The 12,256-nt window shown below is 44.5% G+C and overlaps 1 protein-coding gene across 1 annotated transcript in view; it reads right to left on the reverse strand.

The window, feature by feature from the left end:
* Nucleotides 1–11,231, reverse strand: part of GLI3 (GLI family zinc finger 3) — a 279,810-nt gene extending 268,579 nt beyond the window's left edge. The window contains exon 1 of the mRNA XM_033193853.1: nucleotides 11,097–11,231. The gene's annotated coding sequence lies outside the window, so the exon portion shown is untranslated. The remainder of the gene's footprint in view (nucleotides 1–11,096) is intronic.
* Nucleotides 11,232–12,256: the final 1,025 nt, after the last annotated feature.

Genomic DNA, 12,256 nt, shown 5'->3' on the forward strand with positions numbered 1-12,256 from the left:
TCCCAGCAGTTAGGTCACATAAGAATGTTTACTGAGTACATAAATGATCGCATCAATGACCCTGTGACTTACAGGACTCTGCAGTGTCTTGAATTTCAATCACCACTGGTTTAGCTACATACATTTTCTTTTCATATTCAGTGTTTCATTGAAAACTGGCAAATTCTATAAAAACTAAAACCTTTAGCAGAAATATTTAATTGATCCAAACACTCCATTCTTAGCCATTTGGGATAAACAAGCATTTACTATAATTGTTCCCTTCGACACACACATAACAGTTTTATTGGCTGTATTTGAGTAAAGAGTCTACAACGTTAAAACTGTACACTGAAACATGCAAATGGACCAGAAAAACCCATTAAGAGATGGGATTCCTAGTAAGAACTAAGTACCTTCCTTAGCAGAGGGTGCTAATTAATAGGAATCAGGAGACAAGTTCCCAAAATTCCTTGACAAACTTGGTTTTTGTGGAGTTGTTGGTTTTTCCCCCAAGGCAAAGGACTTTATTTTAACAAAGCAATAAAACCCTCCCAATGCTCATCACCATAGAGAGAGGCTCAAGTGAGAAGAGGTAAAGCTCCAGGCACTGACTGAAATCACATTAATTAATGGTCTTAAAGAATACTAATTCCTACCCCCGTCTGAAATGGGTTTTTTAAAAATAGGCCCGTGGTCACTCAACAATCTACCCCCTTCTTCTATTTTGACAACTTATTTTTGGATCTCATTAGTTAGTAACTAATTATTTAAAAGTGTGGTTTATGCTTGGAACTGGGCTATAAAGATGGCAACGTGCCAAATCAGACATCTGCTTCCTGTACATTCCTATAAATTATATCAGCTTATTTTACAACTTTGTCCCTGTCAGTTATAAAGGAGAAAGTTTAACATTCTAGACGCCCACACCTCATCAAACTGTGGGTGAAGAGTCACTGAGCGGCAAAAGGTGGCCGCTTTGAGTTGTGGTGATGGAATTTTCAGGGAACAGTAAGAGGAGCTTGGAAAGTCAGTCCTGAGCTGGTCCACTGAAGCATTCGGGATCGAAGTGGCCAGTAGAAATTCCTCACGGAATCTCGAAACACCACTAGGACAGTAGCTCCACGACACTTGTAAAATCTAGAATTTTAAAAATAATGACGTATAATTTATTTAGAACTTAAGCATCAAGAGAAAACTTTTAAGTTCTGCTTCACTTCAAAGACTTTTCCCTGAGGAAAACACGCCACTGTGTTTCAGATGTGAATGAAATGATACTTTTTCCCCCGATATAGTTTCTTTGCTTAGGACTCCACACTATTCTCCTTCAATCCCTTTCACCACTGAAACATTACATGCAAGATTTGCTGGCACGCCCCTTGACTTTTCATGCTTAAGGGGAAAAATGTTTGTAGCTGATGTCTGTCTGAGTCCCAGCAGCTGAGAGAGAGAGAGAGCGAGAGAAAAGCAACCAAGGAAAATTGCTCTAACGGTATATCCCTCCTAAAGCTTGAAGTTTCATAGGTAAAAGGAGAGATAAACATTCCTTCCTGAAAGCAAACAGTCAAGGCTTTTTCCCACTCAGCTATCCCTGAACCTTTTGTAATTTCCCCGAGGCCTAAACCCAGGACACAATTAATTTCAGACCCTATTTTAAATCTAATCCGTCTCCTATTTGCAACCTGACTGCAGGTGGGTCTTTTCTTTCTAAATTATAAATCTGAACCTGCGTCAACCTCTTACAACACAAGGCATTTAAAGCTTCCTGGAGCCACTGACCTGGTGATGCTGTAATGCAGGTCTGCTTTTGAAAGCAAGCAAGGGAACAGAGAGCGAGCAAGAGAACCGCAACCTTTACCACGTTGGCGAATTCTTGCCGGGACCTACATATTACACAGCACTTGCACACAAACGCCTCAAGTCGTCCTCTTTAGAGTCGTCACTTACACCTGCAAGGGGCGGGGGACCAGGGGAACCGCAAACAAACTTTCATCGTTACAAAGGCGAGTCCCCATTGATTATGGTAATTGTTTTGCTCAGGTTGTAAGGGTATGGCCAATTTTGTTTGAAAGCTCGCTCGCTCTCTGCGCTTTCCTGTCGAGCTCCCTTCAGGTTCTGGTTTCTTCCAGTGGTGGCAAGGGATGTTTTTCATGCCTTTCACCACTTTTGCCCGTGCCCGCGACCCCTTCCGGAGGTACCGGGCCGCGGCGGCGGCGCAGAGGGTTTATTAGTGGGCGCGCCGGGCCCGCGCAGCGCCGTCTGCAGCCGCGTAGCCGCATCCATCATCATTACATCAGCGCGGGGAAGTCCACACCGAGTTCTCCCGGCCCCGGCGCGCCACGGTCCGCGCGCCAGCAAACAGAACATGCTGGATTGCTCAGAGATGGTTCTGGGTGTCTGGGGGCAGAAGGGGTGCTCCCAGACCTGGCTTTGATCAGCATTCCTGAAGCGGCCTTTTAGGAGACAATGCATCTCCGCCAGCCAGGCCGCGGGAAAGGGAAAAAATGCCGAGGGCTGCGGGCGAAGTGGGGGTGGGGAGGTGAGCTCCAGCGCCAGCAGCGCCTGGTAGCCTCCCTCCAGTGCAGAAGTCGCCCGGTATCAAGGCGTTGTCAGACTGGTCACCCTGCTCCTCGGAATACTCACGGGCATTTGCAAACTCTACAGTTGGCCCAGCCACATTTCCAGCAAACGCTGGCAGGGGCCGTCCCTGGTTGCGTTCAGAAGGCTCTTTTAACTGGCTGAATTCAGGGAGCTGCAACCTTCCAGGTACTTTGCAATGCAACCACCCTGAGTGTGGCATTATAATAAAACATTGGTGATCCCTTGAAAAGCCTTCACAAAACCAATAGGCGTGTACTTTGCTCACAAAACGTCGAATTCACCTTCTATGAACCTGGCCCCCAATGTGTTTTTCTTCATTAGCTGCCACACATAGATTCAAAAGCTGTGAATGGTTAAGACACAGACACATCGCCTCATTGTCTTGAGCTCAGGGAGGCCCTGAGTGGAGTCCCAATGTTCAACCTCAACAACCAGAGGCTTTCTGTAGTAAATAGAAAGTATGAAAAGTCACAATTGTGGGAACATGTGAAAAAATTAGCTTTTCTCCTTGCAAGTCTCTGCAGTGAAACCTCTAACCCTCATGGGAGCAAGATTCCTTTATCGTTCAGACACTTATTATGTTTAAAAAGAAAGCACCCATGCCAAAGCCAACGTTAAAAATGATGTTTGACGTAAATGAAACAACGTTTTAATGTAGGGTGAAGTGGAACAGCATCCTTCAATCATGATAGTGCATCCTTCCTCAACAGCAGACTACTTCATTTATTTCCCTAAGCCAGTCGGTTTATTTTTAAGTTGCCTAAACTCAGGCAAAAACTCTCTTCGCTTTTTTTTCTTAGTGTATTTCAAGATTTAAAACAACTAAGTTAAAAGCCTATTTAATGATAACCCGATCTGTTTCTGATGGTTTAAAACAGCTACTGGCAATGAGAGATCAGAAACAGAAGACATTCCAGGCGAGGCAGTGCTATTAACAGCACCATGGCTTAGCCTTAAGTGAGAAATTATTCTGTATAGTTTAGGGAACTATTGCTCCAGTGGAAGAAGGCTTTCCTCCAGAGAAATAACATTTATTTACACTTGCCTGTATTTTCATAAGCTGAATAATCTCCTTGATTTGCTGTTTTAAATATCCAGAAGAAAGGAGCTTTGTCATAAGGATTTTTGAGGCAACCTACCCTGTAGCACTGAAGAGTGACATTGCTCTCATACTTGTATTACTAGTATATCAACCGCTACTTGAGGATGCTACTCCTGGATTAACCATCCAGGTAAAACTCCTATTAAAGACATGTACCTCCCTGTGGCTATTTAATAACCCATTTCTCGAAAATAAATAAATCCTTTAGAAAGAGATTTTTTTTTTTTCAAAATCAAGAAGTACAGACTAATGTTGATTTTAACTTTTTGATCAATTCTGGAAGTGAGAAATAGTCTGAGTTTCAATGAGCAATACGCAGGGAATTTTAAACATTTCAGTGGATTTCATGTATTCATGCACCATAGAAAACCTCTTATAGGTTTTTAATGTGGTTGATGTTTCCTTGTGTTCAAAATACCTTCTGAGGGTAAAATCAATTAGATATGCATAACCTTTGTGACACCCTAGCAGTTCTCAGGATTCCTAAGGCTTCATTTCCTCTCCCTTCCCTGTCTGTGTTGCCTTCCTTTTTCTGCAAGGGTTGGGGCGGGGGGGAGAAGAAAAAAAAAAAGGCCCAACTTCGTAAGTTCTTAATGAAATCTTCATTAATTTTTAAACATTTTTTCATGTATAGTTATTTTACCTTTATATATGATTATTTTTCCATAATCAGGAAAGCCTAGAGCCTTAACTCCAAATAAGAAAGCTTCTGTCTGTCTGCTTTGCCATTTGGTAGCTCAGGGTTCCCCAAATCCACTGCCTAGTGTCTTCAATCTTTCTTTCCTACATTTCTGATGCTCCTAATCGTAGATAAGCAGTATTCATGACAGACATCCCCAAATGGAATTACTCTAAGGGGAACTAAATTACTCTACGGGGAAATAATTGCCTGGCTATGGATTAAGTGACTTTGGTTTTAGTAAATTAACACTATCTAAACTCTTAAGAAATCCATATATTTAACTTCAACCACTGAAAAGCTTATTCAACATGAAAATAATCATTGCTATTGCAGTTGAAATCACAAATGACATTTCTGTGAGCCAGTTTTACTTTTCTGCCATTTGTATTTAAAAGAAAAGATCATCAGCTACTCTTTCTCTGTTACCAGAAGTACTTGATGAGAAACACTTGAGGGGAGTATGAGGTCTCTGTCTAATACCTGTTACCATTTCTGTGTTCTGTAAAACTATGAGTCCCATGTGCCTTGGTCAGGCACTGCAGGAAGCAGCATGCATAGCAGGTGCCATTGAAGAGTGAGCAATAATGTGGAGCACATTGGCACCCCCACTTTCTACGGGTTAGCTGGATACAGGCAATCCTCAGACAGAGAAGGAGATCTGGAAGTCAATTATCAGTCTATAGATCAGCTAAGCTCATGAAACTGTATTTCTCTTAAAGCCACATGTATCACAAAAATATCATGACTGATCAAATGTGCCCCTTGTCTCTCTTCACTAAGGCTTATAGGAATTAAAAGTTTTCACACATTTTCAGAAGAAAAAACTTTAATTATTCTTATAGAATTTGGATAGCTTTGGTTTCTTAGAATCATGTGTGTCTTCACAGTAAGGCTTAAGGGAGTATAACGGAGTAGAGTGTATGTTCTGTGAATAGTAATTTACTTTTAAACCATCATAAATATTAGACCAATAACCTGTTGTATGTTAAAATCATCTATAGCTATCCCAAAGGTATTTAACGTATTTTTTGTGAAGTACTACTTACCATATTTTATCCTTCCAACTTTTAAACTTTTGATTCTTGATTCTTAATTGCAGATTTAAAAGCAACATTTTCAGAATTTAAGCATTTGTAATTAAAGCTTATCCAGTAAAAATTACCCCATGGTCCACTTACCCTATAAACTTTGCTTGTTCACAGACAGAATTCTTTAGCTGTCTTATTTTTCCACCTTGCATGTACAAAACTGCCAATGTAACCTACACCAAACTACACACCCTCTCAATGAAACTCTCTGATATGGAATTTCATTGTAGTATCCACAGTTCAAACAGCAGACACTGTCCTGAAGTAGCATGGCCTGCTCCACATGTTTGGCCACTGGATTCCAGGTTTCCATACGTCAGAATCATTAAGGCTTCATTCTTAAGCTGCTGGATGAAATTTCTCTACACACTGCTAACTTTATTCAGACTGAATCATTCTTTTTAAAAATATCACAAAATGAAATCAATAACAGGGCTTAACTGTCTCAGTCCTTCATTACTGCAATTTGAAACTTATCTTTCATCTAAATGGTGAGTTTTCAGGCTCCTTTTGTAAAAATCAATAGTTTGTAATGTAAAGCACTCTGGAGCTTCCTAGGCATTTCAAGCAATCTTCAAAAAAAAAAAAAGTTAAAGTAGCAAAAGCTAAAAATTTCCACATGAAAATAAGCAATATAATATCACACTACATTCTGAAGTTACTCCAATAAAGATTTAAGTAAAAGTGCACTTATGTCCCATTACTTATTTTAATTTTGTAGCATAAAGATTATATAAGTACATAATCAAATGCTTGGGGTCAAAATGTACTCCTGTGCCACCCTCCCCCACCGCCTAGCCCCCTCCCCTCTTAAGAAAAGAAAGAAAAGAAAAGTCCCTGTAGCTGTTTCAGGCCAGCAGTCAATCCAATTTACTGCAGGTACAATTTATATGTTCAGTGCATGCCACAACAAAACCACAGTATGATGCCAACACGGCCCTTAAGAAAGTTTTCCCCTAAATCTCTGGAAAGGAGCTTTAAAAGAAAGCAAGGATTACAGTCAGCTAGAAGGTAGGGAGGGGACTTACCTCAAACCCAGCCAAGCGGAAATCAGAGCAGTAATTCTACAAGTCAACAGAGTACACTTTCAAAGCTATAATGGTGTGAAGAAGTGCTGGGCAGCATGGCCTGAAGGCAGCACTAATACACTGATGACTAATGGCTGGGCCTGGGCAGACAATGAATTTGGGGCTTGAACACTAACAGAAACCATGCAGTACTTTGACAAATGGGCTTTCACAATTTCATTCATTGAATAACCTTTAAGCACAAAATTGGCTAGGGTTCTCTTGGGAATTATATGACATGTTGTTGGACAATGATGTAAGTATTTTCCTTTTTAATTATGACTCCTATGCAAAATGCAAAAGTGCCCTCTATGAGGGTACACCCATAGATACCACAGATGCAGATGTGGAGCTCAACACAATATTGCTTTTCAGGAGGGGCTGGAATGTTCCAAAGCCACCTTATTAACTATGTAATGGCTTTTTCATTCAGCTTCTTTAGAAGGCCATAGATTTTCTGAGACATTTTGTCGGGTTGAAATATATACACACAGAACAAAAAACACTTTCACATTTAAAAAAAACCGAAAGACAATCACAGAGGTAATGAGTAGTGAAGAAATTTGGCACTCAAATATAGTGCATTTAGAATTACAAGTAGAAAAAGTCTCTCATTTTCAGGGGCTAGGCAAAAGAAAAGTGCCATAAAACAATTGAGACACCATGTAAAGTTTGCGATCAAATGCACTTCCAAACACATTTAACATCCAATTTCTTTCAAACAGCTCTCCTCCCTCTCCCTGCCTGGAATGACTGGCCTTTCGATTTAAAAATAATAATTTTGGCAATTTTTAAAAAGAGAATGAAATATCTAAAGTGTCTCTAAATTAACAAGTACCACTTACTCCAGACAGCATTGCCTTTAGCAGCTCCTAAAAACTTAAGAAAAGGATCTTAAAACAGGAAGCTTAGTGAGCTCATAAAACTGTTGCTGGAGCCAGGAACACGTAGCATATTTAATCTGCAAACTGTGAGAGTCTACAGTGATTTCAGCAAGATCTGAGGCATGCCCTCAAGGTTTGCTGGGATCTGGGATTAGGGGGTTGATAAGAACCTCCACTGCCCATGGACATGTTTTTCTTCTGCAGTTAAACACAAATGCATAGAGACGTTTGACTGCTGCTTGGCGTTACTGCTCAAGTTATATAAAAGCTTTGCAGCTCCTTTTGCTGTCAATATATCAAAGTTTAAAAAAAATCATCAAAGTGTGAAATTTCATTTAAAGTCTTCGCCAGTCTACAGCTCTATTTCACAGGCCCATCAAATAAAAGTAAAGATGAAAAATACACTGAAAGTACTTGCAAAAGTTTGCAGCAGTACCCCTGCCCTGTCGTTGTTTATTCTGTCTCCCTTTATTTGCTTTGAAACCAGAAACAGATCAATTTTCATCCAGAAAAATGACAACGTGAAGGGAAGGGCAGCATCTTCTCCTAGGCTTTAATGAAAAGACAACCTGAAGTCATTATTAGAGTGGAGCCTTTTGTTTAACAAACGTGCGTGCGTGTGTGTGTGTGTGTGTGTGTATGTGTGTGTCCTCTAAAGTCATTTCAGCATTTTAATTGCCTCTCATGATATAAGTTGGCAGAAAATTTACTGAATCTTCCAAAACAAATCAGACCGACCTCAGAATATGAATGCCAGCAAAACTAAAACCTCCTTCAAAGAATTCTTTAGCTGGGGATTTACAACAATTGCATAAAGAAGAAAAGTCTGACTTTTAAGATAATCTACTATAGTCTAAAAGCATTAACATTCCATTACTAAGGTTTTCTTGAGGATTTCATGACTCATTGATTCACTTTTCCTTCAAGACTGGTTTTTCTTAGTACATGACTGTCTCCATGTAAGTGAGTGCATGCAACAATGTTCATTAAATTGTTTCCTTTCATAAGCTCCCAAACTCTATCCTCAAAAAAAAGGAGGGGGAGAAGAGGTCTGAGTAAGCAGGATACCTTACATAGAAGGAAAGACCTCTAAATGGCTAAGCACAGAGGAAGTCTGAAATGCTTACAGCATGCAGGTAATTAAGGAAACTTCACTGGCCAAGAAACAAAGGAAAAGTCCAACTTTTAGCTTTGCACATCAAATTGATAAATTAACAATTCTTTCATTAAATAAGTAATGAAATAACAGAGCCATTTTTCATCAGTATTGAGTTTTCTCATTTCTGTCTATAGTCCTTTGCCAATTAGATATACAATAGAAATGTGTTTATATCAAGGTTCAATCAAGGAACACAAGCATATTAAAGGCACTGGGAATTGGTAGGCATCTGAGTTGGACCTACCAGCCTATTAACAATAATGCAATCTATATCTTTTAAAGTGTTTCTGCTTGTGTGAAATTTCACTAGACACCTCTTACATTGGACTCATTCATGCATCTTAAACCAAAGCTTCCCTAGGCTGACTTTAAGAATTACATACCCTGAAAGGGTCTCCCCTTAGGCGGGGAGTTTCTAATTAAATAGCTTTTAGTATAAAATAAACTCTCTACTCTGTATAAGCATGCTATTACAACTAATTTAAATGTTATTTCATGTTTGTTTTAGGTTTGAATATAGTCTAACTGGCCAAAGTGTTTGTGTACCAGGTTGTTAAGACCAATATTTCCTAACATAAACAAATTCTTTAGATACTTCACAGAGTTTACATTGTTAAAACCAGTCCCGGCAGCTTTAATATATCCCCTCAACTGAAATGCTGTTCTGCTTTAGAAAAATGAAGAGATTTTGAGGCTATTTCACTATTTTAAAACATAGCATTTTCCTCCTTCAAAATAATCTTGACACATGTAATTAAGAAACTGTCAGACTACTATTAATTTTTAATCTAAAACCTAAATGAAATAATTACAGGAATCAATCAATAAGGCACCTATTCAAAATTACCAAGCAATTACATAAATACTCAAAATTAATACTTTAGGTCAATTCTTGTAGATTTCGGTCTATAATATGCTAAGACATCAAACAACACAAAAAGTGTAGCATGGGGAGGATGAATGGTTCCTGCCTTAAACAGACTGAAAAGAGCTCATTTCAGACGGCCAGGGTGCAGGCCCCCCACCAGTCATGCCCAACGCGCTCAAGCTGAAACTCTTTTATTTTTAAAAATTAATTTATTTCCACCAGACACATATTTCAGGGATCTAAAAAAACGGCCTCATCCAAATTCTATACAAAAATCACATTTAAGAGGGAAAGGCCTAATTACTCTAATTTTCAGCGAAGTGTATATACTGTGCTCTGGAAAGTCTAACTGGGGAGAAGAAGGAGGAGAGGAAAAGGGGAGCAGGAGGTATTTTTTAGAACTAATAATACTAGCCCGGCTAATGGCACTGCCATGTATTTGCACAGCGGCCGGCCCTCCATACCTTTGACTAAAGGGTTCTTTGACTTGGAGACGCAGACAGTCCATCATTTCAAACTGAAGTGGCAGCTGGAAAATGTGGAACAGCTGGCAAAGAGCTGGGAGAAAATGTTTTACATAAATATATGTACATATAAACTGGCAGAGGGCCATGAGCACTGTACCCAAGGCCAGAATCTACCCGGCAGTCTGCACTGGGGAGATGAGAAGTTGGGGGCAGGAGGAGCAGCGGTGGAGGAAGCCTCCTTAATCCTCTTTCCACGCGGGGTCAGGAAGGGAAGCCTGGGGTGCAGCGCCTCTCGGGGGACAGCATCTTACAGAAGGAGGTGCAATCGGGGACAGGAGTAGAAGTTCAGGAAAGGATAAAAGGCCGGGTGTGGAGTGGAGCGTCCGCTTCGGGCAATCTGCTTAAAAGTCGCTTCACAAACTCTCCAAGTTCGGGGTCAATATTTACACCCTCTCTGCCTTATCCCGCCCATTTTCCCGCTGCTACTCAAGAAAGTAACTGTCCCCTGCTGCTCTGTGTAAACGCGGCACCTTAAATGATTATTGCATGGACCACGGTTACTTTATTGTGTGTCTGTGCGCGGTGCCCCTGGAAAGGAAAAGAAATAAAAGAGAATCCCAAATCATATACAGATGGTACAACTTTCACTTTTCCTCTATGACGACGGAGGCGCGCCTCTCTCCATCCGCTCACAGCACACCCCCGCCCTCCGAAGCGAAGCCCCGGCTGGAGAAGCCCCGCGGCGGCGGTCCCCGCGCGCAACCACTTCGCCGCCCGCCTCCTTCCGCCCATCCCGAGCGCCGTGCGCGCCCGAAGCCCGAGCCGTAGAGCGCCACCGCGCAGAGGAAGGAGCCGGGCGCGTGCGGGGCTCGCGGAGTTCTTCTGAATCCTTTGGGTGGGGGCGGAGGTGAGGGGCGCCGTCGCCACTGCAGCAAACTTCGTCCCCCCTCCAGGAGGTGAAATTCTCCAGTCCGTCTCCGGCCGGCCCGCGGATCGGACTCTTGGAAAAGGACCTTCCAGGAGAAGGGAGCGAATGCAAGCCTTGCTCGGCGGCTCTCTAAATGTGGGCGCCTTTTGACAGCCATTTTCACTCCATCCAGTCCCCCCGCTGGGGACCACCTCTGGCCCCGGAAGCAAGGGCGCGGCCGCAGGAGCGGGCTGCGGGGCCCGCGAAACAAAGAACTTCAAGCGGGACGTACCTGCGGCAGCAGCGGCTGTCAAGTCCCCGAACTTCCCATAGACCCGCGGACCGGACGCGAGCGGGCGGCTCCGGGCTCCGCGCGGCCGCAGGCGGCTCCGGCTACCGCGAGCGGCCGGGCTGGGCGCGGGGTGCGCCCGCCGCGGGCATGGTGCGGCGCGGGCGGCCGCGGGGCGCGCGGGGAAGGCTGGAGAGCGGCGCGGGCGAGTGGGAGCGGCGGGTGTGCGCGAGTGCGAGTGTGCGAGCGCGCCGGTGGCGCTGCCCCTGCCCGCTCCCTCCCGCTCGTGCAACTCCGGCATCAGTTTCGGGGATCGTGTAATCCGATCCCTTCTGACTCACAGGCCCTGAGTGACAGTTCTGATTTGGTTCAACCGCGGGAGGGAGGGGAAAGAGAAAGAAAGAAACCCCCAGCCGTACGCCTCTCCTGGCATCCAATCGACTTTCTGGAAAAAGGTCCCATCCCGGGCCTGGAACCCCGTGCTGGGTGGAGAAGCCCCCCGCCCCGACCCTGCGCCGCCTGCGCTACTCACGGGGTGGAAAAGTTGTCCCTCGGCTCCGCGCTCCCCTCCCGCGCGCTCCCTCCTTCCCTCCTCTCCTCCTCTTCCTCCTCCTCCTCCTCCCCGCGCTCCTCCTCCCCCAAGTTTTAACAGATGTTGCCGGACTCTCCTCGCTGCCTCGCACTCCCTCTTCCTCCGCCCCCTCCCCCGCCCCGTCCCTTTTCTTTCAGCCACTCTCCGGCTCGGAGGGGACGCGCTGAGCAGTAGGACGCCTGCCGCCGCAGGGGGCGAAGTTGGGAAAACTTGGAGTGCGGCTCGCCTTACTTTTGCTTTCTCGCTCCTTCCAGGCCGCGCCGGGGGCCCGCGCTTCTCCCGCCCGCCGGGTCCCCAAGCCCGGAGTGGGTCCCAGCTGCGTGACGGGCGGCGGCGGCTGGGAGGCGGCGCGTCGCGGGCCGGGGTCGGGGGCTGGGGGGTAGCCCGGCCGCCGCGAGCCACGCGCGCGCTCCCTCCCCGCCCTCCGCCGCCGCCTCCTCCTCCGCCCCTCCCGGGTCTTCACACAGACACATTCATGTCTTCTCCTCCTCTTCCCCCTCCTTGACCCCGCGCCCGCCCGGCGCGCCGAAGCCCCACCCACCCGGCGAGGGGAAGGGGGCCCTGGCGTGAT

The sequence above is a fragment of the Trachypithecus francoisi genome, unplaced genomic scaffold (genome assembly GCF_009764315.1).
Source record: "Trachypithecus francoisi isolate TF-2019V2 unplaced genomic scaffold, Tfra_2.0 Lachesis_group4, whole genome shotgun sequence".
NCBI classification, from domain to species: Eukaryota; Metazoa; Chordata; class Mammalia; order Primates; family Cercopithecidae; genus Trachypithecus; species Trachypithecus francoisi.